This window comes from Anabrus simplex, chromosome 1 (genome assembly GCF_040414725.1).
Source record: "Anabrus simplex isolate iqAnaSimp1 chromosome 1, ASM4041472v1, whole genome shotgun sequence".
Classification (NCBI taxonomy): Eukaryota; Metazoa; Arthropoda; class Insecta; order Orthoptera; family Tettigoniidae; genus Anabrus; species Anabrus simplex.
The window spans coordinates 34,435,747-34,453,290 of NC_090265.1; the positions used below are offsets into that span (position 1 = coordinate 34,435,747).

A 17,544-nucleotide genomic window follows, 5' to 3' on the forward strand; every position below is an offset into this window, starting at 1 on the left:
TGGGAGCTACGAGTGTGTCCATCTTTTAGTAGAGTAGAGTACTGCTGTGTAATAGATGCTGAAGATATACCGCTGCATCAGTCTCTCATATCGGGCCATTTAAATTGTGCTGAATTGTTAATAGAAAATGGAACAGATGTGTTCAAATCTACTCGTAATAATCTTGCTCCATTAGCTGTGGCTGCAACAAAAGGTGTGGAATATTTCAAAGCCTTTCTTGACAAAATAGATTGTGAAGATGTTGATCAACATAGAACATCTGCTTTGCACATTGCTCCTGGAATTAATGAAAAGTGTTTAGTTTTGTAGCAGAGAAAAGATGTGAATACAGCTAATGGTGAAGGATTTACACCCTTGCATTTAGCTGCTCATGAAGGGTTGGTAGAAAGTTCAAAGTTGTAACTGGATTTGGGAGCAGATGTACATAAGATGTGGGGCTGGTTTCCATTGCACAGCAGTATATGTGGTCACAGTGCTGAAATTGCAAAACTTCTACTTCAGAATGGAGTCAATGTCAACTGCTCTGATAACCTGCAAGAGACGCCTCTACATATTGCAGCACATCAAGGGGATGTGGACTGCATGAAAGTTCTCTTGGACTATGGTGCAGAAGTTAATGCATGCAATAATCAGAACATTACTGTGCTTATGAAAGCAGCTAGGAAACATTTTGGTTGTGTCAGCTTGCTATTGAAGCATGATGCTCAATTGTGGGCTTCAAACTAACCTAAAACTATTTTATGTCGCTTACTATTGTGCTTGTGCATGAAGTATTTGTGCTTTTTGAACTAGCACGGCACTCTGAATCGATATTCAGTAAAGACATGCTACCTGTTGTAAAAGTACAAGTATTCTTCAGAATGTGTAAAAAAAAAAAAAAAAAATTGTAATATAAGTTTAGCAGCAAATGAGTATAATTGTATATTATATTTTTAATTAGTTGATATTATCCTGAAATAAGACTGCTTTTCACTTTGTGATATCATTACAGTGGACCTGAGATTTTGTTATTAGCATCAGTGTGATAGAAATATAATCATCATGTCATCTGTCTGTGAATGTTTTCTTTCATGAGCAGTGTTCATTTCTATGCCATATGAGTCTGCCACCATTGACCCAAACCACAAAGTAAACACTTCTGAAGCACAGCTTCATTGTCCCTTAAGAAATCTCTCTAGTTGGAGGAAATGTTGCTGGGCATGAGGTGTGGGCTATACCCGTAATATTTAAAGCAGCATTCTGACAGATTGGGCTGGAGGGAGGAGCACTGCACGGAGTTGCCGCATTCCTGTATTCCGTTCTCCTTCCCCTCTTTCCGGCTCATTTTTTGTTCGTTCAGACCGCTCAGAAGTGAGAGGTTTGGCAACTCCAAGCAACTCGACCTGGCCAGCAGGCTTATCTCCATCCGAGCTTAATAGCTGCAGTCGCGTAAATGCGGGCAGTATCCAGTAATCGGGAGATAGTGGGTTCGAACCCCACTGTCTGCAGCCCTGAAAATGGTTTTCCATGGTTTCCCATTTTCACACCAGGCAAATGCTGGGGCTGTACCTTAACTAAGGCCACGGCTGCTTCCTTCCCATTCCTAGGCCTTTCCTATCCCATCGTCGTCATAAGACCTATCTGTGTCGGTGTGACGTAAAGCAACTAGCAAAAAAAAAAAAAACCTTATCTCCATGGCAACTGCAGTGGACACGCCCACGTTTCCATGGCAACCATACCACCTACTCCCTTCTTCCCGCCCAGGTAGGCAGTAAACGGACCTCCCTCTAACAACTGTCAGGATGGAACTTTCAATATTAGGACCATAGTCAAAGACATCGTACCTGAATTGTAGCAAATGAGCCTATGTGTTCCTTGCTGTATGGAGCCTTGCATTGTCATGCAAGAACATAATATTTGCACTCCAATTTCAGCATCCATTCCTCTTTATTGTCCTCTGCAGCTTCCACAAACTTTTTTCAATAATTGCAAGTACATCGCAATCGGTTGGGGAGACTGCAGTAGATTTTCCTGAGCAGACCATCAGTATGCCTTGCTGCTTTAACTCTCTGAATGCCATGTACCAAAATGCTCAGAATATACCTACAAGTTCAGGCTGGTTTACAACATTTTGCATATTCTCAAGTTTACGAGAATTTGTTGTAGTGTGGTTTGTTTCTGGTGTCGCCGTGGGCTGTGCTTCATACCTGCCAACTTGCCTGATTTAGGCGGGAGACTTTCAATTTTCAACAGTCTTTCCCGCCTCCCGATTATTCTATTATTTCTTCTGATTTTAGCTTATTTATTGTGAACTTCAAACATTTGTTTTCAAATCCCGCCATTTCAGCTTTGTACACAGTAGCCTCAAGTCGCATATTGGCCCCATTCAAACGAAATATTGACGTTTATTAATACGAGAAATGCGTGTGAATGTGTGGTGTTTATTGAAACCTGTATATTGTGACGCATATATAGACTGTTGATCTCTCGTTCTTGCATGCTATGTTTGTATTCGTTCACATCAGTTTAGTCAATTCTAGAGACTAGTTGCTAGATTTGGAGTTTTTTTTTTTTTTTTTAGTGACATAATTTCAAAAATAGCGACTTATCTAAGAGATTTTAGGAGCCATATGGAGACAGTTCTGGCAAATTTTAATTTATTACTTGATAAAAATAGCATTGCGCTTCGCATAATCGCGCGGGTGCATGATGTCGTCATTATTTGCAAATCCATAGATTAATATACATCTAAGTGCATGACTGATTCACACGTGTGGAGCACGAGTTCATTTTTGGAAGGCTTATCAGAGACCGATTATCTCACTCATATACAGTACTTCCTGTGAGGGAATAGAGATGTGTAATTTTTAGCCTTGAAGCCTCGTATAGTAACCTTCGGGGTTTGAGATAATAAGTGTTATAGTATATACCATAGTACTCGTGTATTGCGCAAGCAGTTTTGACCAATTGTATTTCCTGATTTTCATATCAAAATCTCCTGATTTTTTATTTTGTAAAGTTGGCAGATATGTTAATGCTTAATCTTATTTGTCTCCACTTCCATGTTAAACAGTGAACAGCTCGAAGTTGAAGTTTTTCCACACATAAGCGTTAGTAGGATGTCATTGCAGCTGAAAAACTTCATTTTTGGGTTCTGTATTGACACTAATCCGCCTTTGCTGGCAGGACTTAGTGTTTACAGTGCACTGTGTCTTCTGGTATAGGCAGAGCATTTTTGTTACTTTCATAGATCTGTCTCTGTCTTATCCTTGTCTTTGACAATATGAAAGTGACTGAGGTATGAGTAATGCCAATCCTTATGCAGCCAGTCCCTGCTATGAATGGTATGAAAATGTTGCTCAGAGGGTCAGTTGGTGTATGCATTTGAGTGGGCTTGGCAGACTGATATGTAATAGCAACTCTGGCTCGGTGAGGAAAGCAATGGGAAACTACCTCACTCCTCATTTCCCTAGTACGTCTCTTCAGTGATGCCTAGGCCATCTATGACAGTTGATGGCAGAGCTGTTGAGGATCCCACCAGCGGCATTGCTGACGGACTGAACATACATTGACATTAGTGTAAACAACTTTTACTCCTTAATAGAATGTAAACTTGAAGGAAGTATTAAATAGGTGGAACTTGAAATTTATGTTTTATAAAGTTGTTTACAGTAGGGTGTCGATCATGATAGCCTTTCTAGTTCCACTAGGCAAGCATTACCCTTGTTATTACCCGTGTTTTGGTGTTTAATAAGGTATTCATGATTATGAACGAAGTTTGTATTTAGTAGCTGCGACTGAATGAGTATCGTGCTTTAAGAACCTAATATCTGTATGCCTGCTTCCAAAGTTCAAATCTAGACTATTGTACTAAATATGTCTATCCCCCGTGGCTGTCGAACATCTTATATCCCCGGGCTTACTTCAGATCAAGCCACACTACTTGCAGAATACAAAAACTTATTTGAAGAAAATCCTTTCAATGAAGTAACTGTGGAAGCAGGGAACAAGCTTATTTCCTCTATTAGAGAGACCAAAAGGGATCAGTGGATACAAACTATTGAAAACTTGGACCTGAAAAGAGACAGTCATAAAGCTTGGAGACTTCTGAGACGTCTAAGCAATGATCCAACCAAGACCACCGCACATCATAATATCACTGCTAACCAAATAGCACATCAGTTACTGCTGAACGGGAAGGCAAACCACAAATCACAAAAACCGAAACTGCAAAGAGAAGAGCATGAAGAGAGCGACGACCTAACATCATCACTCAGCATGGAAGAATTAGAGAAGGCTATCAAACAGAGTAAAAATGGAAAATCAGCTGGCTTGGATGATATACGAACTGAGCAAATTAAACACTTTGGCTTAATGACAAAGAAATGGATTCTCCAACTCTTCAATAACTGTTTGAGCAGAAACCAAATTCCAAAGATATGGCGGAAGAGCCGAGTGATTGCCTTGCTGAAACCTGGTAAAGAAGGGAATGATCCAAAGAATTTTAGACCAATTGCGCTACTATGTCACCTTTACAAACTGCTGGAAAGATTGATCTTAAATCGCCTATTACCTGTAATTGACCCATTACTTATACCTCAGCAATCTGGATTTCGTCCTGGTAAAAGCTGTACTGGACAGTTATTAAACCTTACACAGTTTATAGAAGATGGGTTTGAGGCTCGTAAGGTGACAGGAGTGGTATTTGTTGACTTATCAGCAGCGTATGACACTGTCAACCACCAGCTACTATTAGTGAAGGTCTACAATCTAACCAAGGACTTTAACCTAACAAGACTCATCGCCACTCTTTTGCAGAATCGCAGGTTCTTTGTTGATTTCCAAGAACAGCGTAGTCGATGGAGACTACAGAAAAACGGTCTTCCGCAAGGAAGTGTGCTGGCTCCAATTCTGTTCAATATATACACAAACGACCAACCCATAGCCCCCAATTGCAGTAGCTTCTTGTATGCTGATGACCTCGCCCTAGCCACTCAGAGAAGAGATTTTGAAACAGTGGAGATCACCCTCACGGATGCCCTTAATGATCTTTCTAGATATTACAGCACAAACCAGCTTAAACCGAACCCCTCAAAGACACAAGTGTGTGCTTTTCATCTGAGAAACAGGGAAGCCACTCGCAAGTTAAAGATAGTATGGTCAGGAGTCGAACTGGAACACTGCGAGTCTCCAAAATATCTAGGAGTGACACTTGATAGATCTCTTACTTTCAAGAAGCACTGCATGAACTGCAAATCAAAAGTCTTCACCAGGAACAATCTTTTACGGAAACTGGCCGGATCACAGTGGGGTAGCCAACCTGAAACCATCCGAACTTCTGCAATGGCACTATGCTATTCTGCAGCAGAGTATGCGTGTCCTGTCTGGTATAATTCAACATATGCCAAACAGGTGGATATAGCTCTCAATGAAACTTGCAGAATTATAACAGGTTGTTTGAAATCCACTCCAGTTGAATGGCTCTACCACCTTGCAGGAATAGCACCTCCTTCTGTTCGAAGAGAAATAGCTGCGAACAAGGAAAGAAAGACAGTGGAACAGGAAAGGACCCACCCTCTATATGGGCATGCACCGCATCTGCAACGTTTAAAGTCAAGGAAGAGTTTTCTCAGAACTTCAAAGGAACTTAGAACCACTACTGAAAAAGCCAGGTTGCAATTATGGAGGGCTACATCCTACCTTCCTCCTGGCTGGATAAGATTTTCTGAAACTCTACCTCCTGGCTACAATGAAGAATGGATGACCTGGAAGTCCCTGAATAGACTGAGATCTGGAGTTGGCAGATCCAAAGTTAATTTGGCAAGATGGGGCTATATAGATCAAGAAAAAATCCAATGTGACTGCGGAGAAGACCAGACAGTCCAACATATGCTCCAGTGTCGTCTATGTCCAGCCTCCTGCACAGAAGATGAACTATATCAAGCATCAAAAAATGCTTTGGAAGTGGCCAAGTTTTGGGCAAATGTAATATAGTAATTATAACTGTGTACAACATGTATGTTTCTGATACGAGAATAATAATAATCTATTCAAGTATTTTGATTTTTCTGCATGTACTTGTGTATGTATCCACTAAAAGTAATAATGTTTATCATGTGATTGTTGACTACAGTAATACACTGTTATTGACATAACAGTGACACAATGATATACAATTAAGAATAAAATCTGATGGTATTTTAAAATACATATTCGCGGTTTATGTTGTGATTATAAAAGCCTATTTAAAATGTCGTCAGAAATTTCCACGAAATGCAGTCAGCTGCTCATCAATGCACAGGAACTTTCCAGGCTTAAAACACTTTCGGCAGTTCCTCACTGACATGTCACATACATCTCATCGGTGCAAGCTTGTCTACTGCCTGCCTTCTTCCCTACTGTTTATGCTATAAAAACGTATGCCTCTCGTAACCCTTTTGTTTGTGGAGTTGGGTGGGAATCGCATGTTTCATAGAGAAGACGGATCAAGTGCTTAACTCCCACTGTGTAGGTAATGTCCCGTGTTGCGGCATAATATAATAATTCTGGAAAACTTTGTGAAGATGATAAAAGTTATAGCTAAGTTTAACAATAAAATTGTAATGCCAGCGCTCACATTGGAGACTATTGCCATTTAATTGCATTTGAGATTTCTTAATAATGAAAGTATCTGGAGAAATTAACCTTAAACTTCAGAGACATCTTTAAAATTTATTTCTTGAGGTTATATAAAATAATGAATTTTTTTTTTTTTAACATATACAATACTAAGAAAATTGTATCCCTGGATGACAATAGTCATCCGTACGAGCACCAGAGTGTTAATCTGATATTCACTCTGGGCTTAAAATAGAAATGTTGAAGGATACTATTTTCTTCACTGTATTTGAAAATTGTTGTACGTATAAAAGTCCTAAAATAACCCCAGAAAGGATTACGACTATAAAGCATAGGCCTAATGTAAACCTTGTGACGAAGATGAAGTTACAATAGACTTTTATTGGTCTTATGTCACACCAACACAGTCAGGTCTGATGATGACAAAGAGATAGTACAGGCCTAGGACTGAGAAAGAATCAACCATGACCTTTGTTATGGTACAGACTTAGCATATGCCTGGTATGGAAATGGGAAACCATCGAAAACCATCTACAGGGCTGCTGGTAGAGTTTGAATGCATTATCTCCCGAATGCATACTCCATGCTACATGACCCAAACCACGCAACCATCCCGTTCGATGAAATTACAGTAGACGATTATGAGTAAATGATTCAAGATATTGTTGACATATTCTATTATTATAAGTTATAAATTTCATTTTTGTTCCATATTGAAGTGCAATTATACGAAATAAATTGACAAGAGCCACCTTCAAGTCTAGGTTTCATTACAATGAAACAAGCATTTATAACTAGACAGCAGATTTTAGGCAAATGCCTATTTCTTTCCTCAGCCCGCAAGTGGTCACCATATGAGATTTTCTCTCACATTATTTTGTATTGTGAGTTTACTTCTCAGCGATGCAAGGGAGGTGACTGTTCCCTCTTCTCGCTGAGTTGATAACCGTCATGAGTAAGGCGATTCACATTTGAAGGGTAAGCATCCCCTCCTCTAGTCGAACAAAGATTCGTACGAGTTCATGCGCCCTGTGTGAGAGGGTTTCTCATCGCACTACCAGTGGCTTTGGTGTTATGTTGAGGTCGAGAGGGATACTTTATCCTGTTGTAGGCGTTAGTATTTGACTTAAGTTGTGCACGTAACGTTCTCCATTAGCAGTTAATGATATGCGAGTCATCAAAAATTGTGAGTTGATGAACAATGCTGGGAAATAAACGGTTTAAATTCCAGCTAACTCAAATGTTGGAAAGAAGACCTATTGTACTGTATTCTTACTTCTGTATTGCGACTGTCAGAAAGTTCTATATTAATAACAATGTTATTGGTTTTACATCCCAATAACTACTTTTTACAGTTTTTGCAGATGCTCAAGTGCCGAAATTTTGTCCCACAGGAATTCTTTTACATGCCAGGAAAACTACGGCTGATGTATCTGAGCACCTTCAAATACCACTGGAGTGAGCCAGGATCAAACCTGCCAATTTGGGCTCAGAGAGCCAGCGCCTTAACCGTGTGAGCCATTCAGCCCGGCGTACGTCCTTACATGTGACTGAACTAATGACTTAATTTACATTAAGGAGTAATTTGTTTCTGTAATATACAGATAATCATTTTCTTTTATCTAAACTGTATAACGCTGTTTTTACGCCTCATTTCTGTAATTTATTTTTTTCTTACGCCCCGCAAAATTGTAGAAGATATGTTTATTTTAAATGAAGTTTTAATGTGAGAGAAAGTCTTACGTGCGACCACTTGTGTTACAATTCAGCTAGTGACCACTCACGGGTTAACATCTACATGCGTCACATTTTAAATTTACATGTTTCATGAACGTTTAAGTCTATATAAAGCAGTTTTATAATGCCTAAAATTGCTTATTTTGACGTTTGCCCCTATTTGTCCATTCTAAGTCTATTTTTAGTGCCAATTACCCAGATTATCTAGTTTTTCTTTGTTAGATTTGAATTTCCTTTTTAATTTTGATATTTTACACTATTCATAATAATGGCCTACTATACCATTATTTTTAAAGAGCCTGTAACTAAAAGGTCAACTATGATTGTTATGAGCCTGTACCGCTAAACACTGCAAGGACAGATAACAACCCCTTCCTTCTTCCCAGCTTTGGTAAGCCCAGTGACAATGTGAATGTCTCAGTCTCTTTACCTTTATAAATAAAACCTTGTCAAATCTTGGAATTTCATCTTTCACTAGAACAACAGCTGCACATCTGGAGTGTGTTGGTCTTTAGAGCTCAACGTGTTAACTTGAAAATGTAATGCCAAAAACAAAATCATCTGAAGTGAAAGGTGAGAGTGAAATCCCAGTTCATCATATCAAATATTTAAAATATTGCCCTGTGTCTTCAGTTGACATTGAACACTTTCCCAGCGTACAAATTAATACTTAGTGACAAATGCCATAACTTTTCCATGGACAATATAGAGAAAGTGCTTATTATTTACTGTGAAGCCAACTATGGACATAATGTTTAACCTCAGTCTGTAATTGTGATTTACGCTTATATGTACCAATTGTGAAATGTATTTTGTTTCTTTTAATACCGATATTGCACATTAAATTTAAGGTCGTTTACGTCATTGTTTTAATGTTTACTTGATATCTGCTCAGTTATATATATATTCCTATTATTGATTTTAATGCCTCAATATAGCAGTTAAGGAGCCTATTTTAGGTGCCTAAAACATTACGTTTTGGAGCACAAAACTTCCGCTGTCTATTGATAACATACGCTGAAGGTTTTATAGTAGGCCTGCTGTAAGTGCAAAAGGAAATTTGGTAAAAATTGTGCAATCAGCTAGTCGACCAGAGCGAAATTAGTTCCCCATTGACAGATTTCCTTTACACGAGAGGCTCTGCGTCATCCAACTGAAAAATTAATGTAGACAATGACCATAATTGGAGAAAGCCCCCTGAAAACTGTTGTGTAGAACATTTTCGCATTCTTACGGTACAGGCATAAAACATAAAATAATGATGATGATGATGATGATGATGATGCTTGTTGTTTAAAGGGGCCTAATATCGAGGTCATCGTCCCACATAAAATATTAATAATAATTTATGCCTTACATCAAGGAAACAGGCAAAATTACAACATCACAGTACGTACTAACGCATAATTAGCTGTCTTTTACTGACCGAGCGAGTTGGCAGTGCGGTTAGGGGCGCAACGCTGTGAGCTTGCATTTGGGAGATAGTGGTTTGAACCCCACGGTCAGCAGCCCTGAAGATGGTTTTCTGTGGTTTCCCATTTTCACACCAGGCAAATGCTGGGGCTATACTTAAATTAAGCCCATGGCGGCTTCCTTTCACTCCTAGTCCTTTTCCACCTTTGCATCGCTGAAAACCTTCAGTGCATTAGTGCGACGTTAAACCACTAGGAGCCAATGACCTTAGATGTTAGACCCCTTTAAACAAGCATCATCAAACCTGTAGCAAAAGGAAAATTTCATGTATTTTGTTGTTATTATTATTATGCAATATGCCTTTGCTGGCGGGACCTAGTGTTTACAGTGCACCATGTCTTCTGGTATGGGCTAGAGCAATTATGTTACTTTCATTGATCTGTCTCAGTCTTATCCTTGACTTTGACAGTATGAAAGTGACTGAGGTATGAGCGATGCTAGTAATGCCATTCCTTATGCAGCCAGTCTGTGCTATGAATGGTATGAAAATGTTGCTCGTAGGGTTGGTTGGTGCATGCATTTGAGTGGGCTTGGCAGACTGATATGCAATAGCAACTTCTGGCTCAGTGAGGAAAGCAAGAGGAAACTATCTCACTCCTCATTTACTTAGTACGCCACTTCAGGGATCTATGACAGCTAATGGTGGAGCTGTTTAGGATCCACCAGCCTTCGGGCTGAGGACTGAACACACACACACACATACATTATGCAATATCTAGTACAACCAGTTGAAAGAAATTTTGTGTTTCTTGTAAAAAAAAAAAAAATTAAATACCACCCCTATATAATTTTAGGTCCATGTCCAGGTAAATGCTAGAAGAAAGGTGGTACCTAGGTGGTCCGATTTGCTGGTCAACCTACCAGACGGATAACAGTATGTATCATTTCAGTTATTAAATTATTAATTATTATTTGATATTGATTCCATTCAAGCCTGAGCCTTTGATTTATGGTGGGTGGAGGAGATCTATGCCTTCCTGCTTGTGACTTATTCACTAATATTTTTGGCTCACATTGATTGCCACCAAGAGAAATATATGCATTTGGGAGTATTTCACACAAGTCCTGGAAAAGTGCAATGGATATTTGTTTCCAGTTTATTACTTTCGAAAGCAAAAAACCTTCAGGCATGATTATCTGTTTGAAGAGACAGGTGCATTTGTAGCTAAATTAGGAATGCCGATATCAGACCTATGATATGATTTATTCATCATTACATTGGAAAAGTGAGGCAAAGCTAAATGTTTGGACCATCTGCTTAAATAAGGCAAACATTCAATCAGCCCTCATACAATCCTTTATTTAGGAAGCTGACCCTCAACAGGTTTGCCACAAGTAACGTATCCACGAAGACGCACACGAGATGCTGTCAGTTGATACAGTTATGTTTTCATATATATTTACAAATTAATACATACATTACCACCTTAATCACCGTATCACAAAACAAAAAATTTCACTTGTAGAATATCAACAAAGCCGCCTTCTTTAATCAGTTGACAACTGACACCGAATACCACAGAGGTTACACTTTCAACCACAGATGACTACTGATCAATTCAACATGGAGACTGGCTAACTCGGCATGTCAGCCACGTGCTACTAAACAGTAACTCTCTTCCAATAACTTCCAAACCACAACTAACAGTAACTAACTTAACAGCAACTGTCAATAACTAACTTCACCGTTAAGATCACCTCTTTATATAGGTGCCTGGCCAGGCATCTAGAAAATTACGTTACCAAAAAAAAAAAAGCTACCTTCTTGAATATTCTAGAGTGCGTAATCCATAGGTCCTAATGTACAGAATATTCTCAATTGTTCTAATGTCTATACCATTCTGGAAGTTACAATTTCACAATTACGGATTACAATTTATATATACAGGTAAGAATAAATTATATAATATTAATTTACAGGCATTTGCATTAACGGAACTGATATAAATGTCTATGTACAACACGTGTTCTATGACATAACCTCACACACAATACGATGATTCAACTATGTAAATAATAACAATACTAATACTAAATATATGTACACTTCATAGCTATATATAATAATAATAATAATAATAATAATAATAATAATAATAATAATAATAATAATAATTCAAGCTCGATATCTGCATTAGTTACCCATGGGTGAGAGAACATTGTTTTCAAGTTATACCTGTTATTGCATTTGCATCACAAGACAACAGTATTGTACAAAATTAAATGTCATATGGTTTTTAGTGCTGGGAGTGTCAGAGGACAAGTTCGGCTCGCCGGATGCAGGTCTTTCGATTTTACACCCGTAGGCGATCTGCGTGTTGTGATGAAGATGAAATTATGATGAAGACAACACATACACCCAGTCCCCATGCCGGAGAAATTAACCAGTTATGGTTAAAATTCCCGACCCTGCCAGGAATCGAACCCGGGACTCCTGTGGCCAAAGGCCAGCACGCTAACCATTTAGCCATGGAGCCAGTGGATTTTTATGTCTTGGAATATAAATGCTTCCTTAAAAGAAGCACGGACCCACGTACAGCCGCTTCGGCGATCGTGGCTATAGATCAGTCCACATTAACCCTCTTGGAGCCAGGAGCCGATCTGGTCGGCCGCTCACTAGCAGCTGGAAGAGGCCAGAGCTCCGCCTGCACTCGACTACTGCAAAGTGCCAGGCCGTTTTTAGTAGAATTACGTGCATTTAAATATTCACGTATATCTTCCGGTGTATGTCAAATACCGGCAAGAAATTTTCTACACGTCGACTACATAAAATAAACAACTGATTTAGAGTGATATAAAGAATTATACAGTATTATTGTTGATATTATGGTTGTCGATAACGTTTACTTTTAGGAAGAGAAAAATATTTTCGCACTTTCTCTCTCAATATCTACTTTGAAAATATAATCTACGATGCAAAAGAATATACTTGATAATGTAGAATTTATTTCTAAATATAATTCTATAAAATAATTATTTTGAACGCGAAAAATAAAAATATAAAAAATTAAAAAATTCAAACGTATGTCCCTAATGAAAATAAGACAGTTTTACTCACCGATAAAATTAATGTATATATCGATGTATGGCAAACACTTAAGATAAATTTTATATATGTGGACTAGATTGTATAAAAATAGTTCTGAGTTATTAAAAAGTAAAAAATAATAGTTGAGATTATAGTTTTTATTTTATCGGAAATCCCCTTTTCTAGTTTTATGTTTCAGTATCTATTTTTAAGAAACATTTTACAATACAATACAATATGCGTAATTAAAACATCTATGGCACTAAAGCCCTAATGGGCCTTGGTCTAATAAGCGACTGCTGCTCAGTCCGAAGACCTGCAGTTTACGAGGTGACGCATGGTCAGTGAGACGAATTCTCTCGTTCATTATTCATGGTTTTCTAGACCAAGGTAGTTCTCTTAGCCTAAGATCTCTCCTCGATTGTCATCACTTAGGGTCACTTGGTTTGAATGGACCTCGAACCAACACTCAGACCCAGGTAAAAATCGTTCACCTGTCCGGGAATCGAACCCATGACCTCCGAGTGAGAGGCAGGCACATTACACTTGACCCGTGGGGACCGGTATTTACGTAATGATAGAGAATTCATTTATGAACAGAATAATTGCTCTGAACGAGAAAAAGAAGAACAAAAAATGCAAACACAAATTTACCATGTCACTAGTAAAAAAGAAGAAAACTGACAAAATAAATTTACTCACTGAAAATTTTTGAGAAGAAGACTCGTCACCGCTATATAATGTTGTTCAAAGTTTGAGACCACTGTTGAAGCACTTACGGGTATTTACACTAACACTAATCACTTATCACTAACACTAATAGGAACAATAAAAAGCGCAACGCAACGTCATATAAAATCTGTGTTTTTTGTTCAAATAGAACTTTAAATATATTTTGTTTATTTAGGGCACTTATGAAGAGCCGCACATTTAGTATGCAGGCCTTTATCGCACTTGATGCACACAGTTCACGACCTCTTTCTCTGTTGCGGAGAGCTACATACAACGCACCGTCTTTCTAATTTACCTGACAAAAGTTTTACGCCACACACAGGAATATTCGTGATAATCTTTTGTCTATTCTCAAACCATTCAGCACTCAGAGATTCAATTATACTGGAGTAGAACTGGAGCCTAGTCATTTTCTTTCCGTTACAGTTTTCTAAATACATCAAATAAGCATTTAAGACCATTCTCGAAATTATATTGAATGCAACTTTTTTCCAGAATTTCAAAGTTCTACGTTCATCCAAATAAAAATACACCATGTCATTTGTATCAATGCCGCCCATATAACGATTATAGTCTAAGATCACATTAGGTTTCCTCTTGGGTTGATTAATATTTCTAGCAGTTGCAGGCACTTCTGTTTCTATTGCAGCTCCGCGTGTACTTATAACCACCACCTGATTTTTCTGAGATTTTTTCTGTTTGGATCCCACTAGTAAAATTGGCCCCTGTCTGAAATATTTATTACAAACTAATTTAAACGGCTTTTTCACAGCATCTGGTAGTCCCTTCCTGTTTCTTCGTATAGTGCCGGTACTAAATGTTCCAACTGAATATAAATGTTTTGCAAGGGGGATTGACGTAAAATAATTATCTGCGTAAACGTGAAATCCTTTCATAAAATAATTCCCTAGGGACATGAGTTTGGTCACTCACAGTCCATTAATTCTGATTTCGTTTCTGTCTTCAGTGTATCTTGCTCGTCGGTAGGTATAAAAATCAACACAATACTTACTAACTGCATCACACAACATCCAAAATTTTATTCCCCACTTGTGATGGTGCTTATTCGGCATGTATTGGAGTAGTTGTGTATGGCATTTAGTTCCAACTAAACTTTCGTCTATGGAAAGTTGCTGATGAGGAGTATAATGATGTCTAAATAGCTTATTAGCATGATCTACAAGAGGCTGGAATCGAGCACAGGGATCATAGTTTGGAGAGCCAGGAGGAGAAAGCTTACTGTTGTCAACTAAATGAAGAAATTTCAAAATAAGCTGAAACCTATTCCTTGAGAACATTTCACCAAACCAAGGAGTAATGAAATGGTCTACAGTACTCCAGTACGAAACAATGGTAGGTTTTCTTATCAGTCCCATATTCATGATGACAGCTATGAACGCCCTTATTTCATCAATTGTAGTGCGTCTCCAACATCGAGAGCGGGAATTAGGTGACAGTTCATTACAAGTAAGGAGTTGGTCAGCGTAGCAATTGGTCTCTGTGACTATAAGGTTTAGCAGAGAAAAAGTGAAAAATAAATTGAAGTATGATATGGGCGGAGAATCAGGCGGAGGGGCATGTTTAGGTCCAGGAAGTTCCATGAACGAAATAGGAGGCTGAGGAACGTTGTCAGATTCATTGGGAGAAATTTCCACAAAATGTTCTCCAGAGACATCATCATCATCATCATCATCATCTTCGTCTTCGTCATCACTAGTTTCATCAACAACAGTATTCACAATAGCTTTACTGCCATTAGAAACAAATAAACGCCTCTTCTTTAGCTGTGGTGATCCCGGGGGCGTGTCTGGTATAATTTCATCACTACTCTCTGAACTAAATTCACTATCGTTATCCGATAAATCATCCGCGTTCACTTCGCATTGTTCCAAATATTCCATTAATTTATCGTCATCAATACCTGCTGAAAATATATCACGTGATCCACTTGCCATTCTGCTGTCAAGAATCCACTCACTGCAAGGAGCAATCTTGTACTGACCGGTTAGCGGTATTTCTAAACACAGGAAACTCTTGTGAAAGCTAGAACACCCTCTTAGAAATCCCAAAGCAATGTCAGGCACACAATAACTTGTAGCTCCTTTACTACAGGTTGTCACAAAAGTATGCACGTCACTATAGACTGCCAAAAAATTATGTATATCATAGAAATTCCAGCCGGCCGATGTAATCGGCTCTGGCAACTTACGCACGGATATTTAAAGGCCGATCTCATCGGCTCTGGCAATTTAAAGGGCGGACGCTCGCAGTACCGCCTGGCTCCAAGAGAGTTAAGATAACGGTACTACTCTTGTGGACCTACAAGGAGCGAACACACCCCGTCTTAGACACCCATGAATTCTCGTGATTAAGAAATATTATAATGTAATATTGTATTATGAAATAAAGAAAAAATAAAGCATTTCTTGTGTGTGTTATTAAAATAACTATTGAAGCTTTTCTATTTCATAAATACTTTCATAGGGCGGAATAAAGACAAAATGAGCCCCTCTAAACCAACCTTGCTCCACCCCTGATACCCTAGAGTTCATGAATATAATTTGCACCTTAGTTTCTTCTGTCTTTTAACTTGAACTTAATACTGAATTTGACAATTATACTTGCGGCCGTTTCCCCGTGGTGTTGTTGAGCAGAACTGTTTGATATGGCAACCCCGGTGTCATAAAAACAATACTGTTTTCTTAACATGGAATGATCTATAGGTAGCTTTCCTCGAGGGCAAACCTCTTCCACAACTCGGCCATCATCCCCGGTATAGTACCTCTTGTACCCACTGACAATCCATAAACGGTGATGAAGTTTACATGATATTTCTTCATGATGTAATTGGATACTGTAATGTAGATTGCCTGCTTCTCATAGTGTACATCGTGCAGCTGTTGTTCGCCTGTTTCCATTTTGAGCTAAGCTGTTCACTTCTTCATACACTTCCCACCCGTTATCGCGAAGGGCTTTTGCAGTAAAGCTGCAAATTGTGTGACGGTGAGTATTCCTAAGCAGTAATAATAATAATAATAATAATAATAATAATAATCATAATAATAATAATAATAATAATAATAATAATAATAATAATAATAATTGTCTGGCCTCAGCTACCGTGTGCAGACATTTCAATTTGACACCATCTGGCTGTCTGCTCGTCAATTTTGACATTCCGTTTTACTCTAGGGCCACTAGATGGCAGACAGAATAAACTGGATCTCTCTTGGGCGTCTGTGGCTGAGATTTTAATTAATTTTGTCGGGTAAACACCAAATGTGTCACCAGAGATCTTTTACATGCCGACATCGTACGACATGGAGTCTCGAATGGACTTTTTTCCGCCCTTCAAAAATCCGACTTCCTCTGCCGGGTTTGAACCCGCTATCTTGGGATCCGGAGGCCAACACTCTACCACTGATCCACAGAGGCAGCTAAGCAGTGATCCGAATGGACAGTAGCTGAAAACATGCCCCAATGTTCCAATATCACCGCAGGCACACATGCAGTTGTTGTTCCCCTAGCTTCTACCATACAAGCTTCGTACTGGAGCCACGTATGCCATCATTTTGATGTTGAAAGGCCTACCTTTTCTGCAACCCACTTATTTCCTTGAGGGTGCCATGCGAATAGGGCAGTACCTTTACCTTTTTGGAGCACTGTTGTTTGAACTACTCGTTTCTTAGCCTTTCCCCGATAGCTTTGTTGAATTGTTAAATTGTCTCTCAAAAATGTAACAATTTTTTGTTTAATTTTCTACGTATATGATAGCTATTTTAAAATAAAACTTTATGAACAAGCTTCATCCTGTAGTGATCATTAATAGGGATATTTATGCAAAGTTTTATGCAGTTTTCTCAAATAGTTTCAGAAATATTGCGTTTTTCTTTTTTTAAAGCCAACGGCCGTAGCCGTGTTGAAACACCGGATCCCGCGAGATCTCCAAAGTTAAGCAACATTGGGCATGGTCAGGA

The 17,544-nt window shown here is 38.6% G+C and overlaps 1 protein-coding gene across 2 annotated transcripts in view; it reads left to right on the forward strand.

The window, feature by feature from the left end:
• Positions 1-17,544, forward strand: part of LOC136868861 (ankyrin-3) — a 65,218-nt gene that overhangs the window by 25,131 nt on the left and 22,543 nt on the right. The window contains exon 2 of one of the 2 annotated variants that reach the window (XM_068225419.1): positions 10,602-10,681. The exons of the other annotated variant lie outside the window; for it this stretch is intronic. The gene's annotated coding sequence lies outside the window, so the exon portion shown is untranslated. The remainder of the gene's footprint in view (positions 1-10,601; positions 10,682-17,544) is intronic. 2 annotated transcript variants of the gene reach the window in all.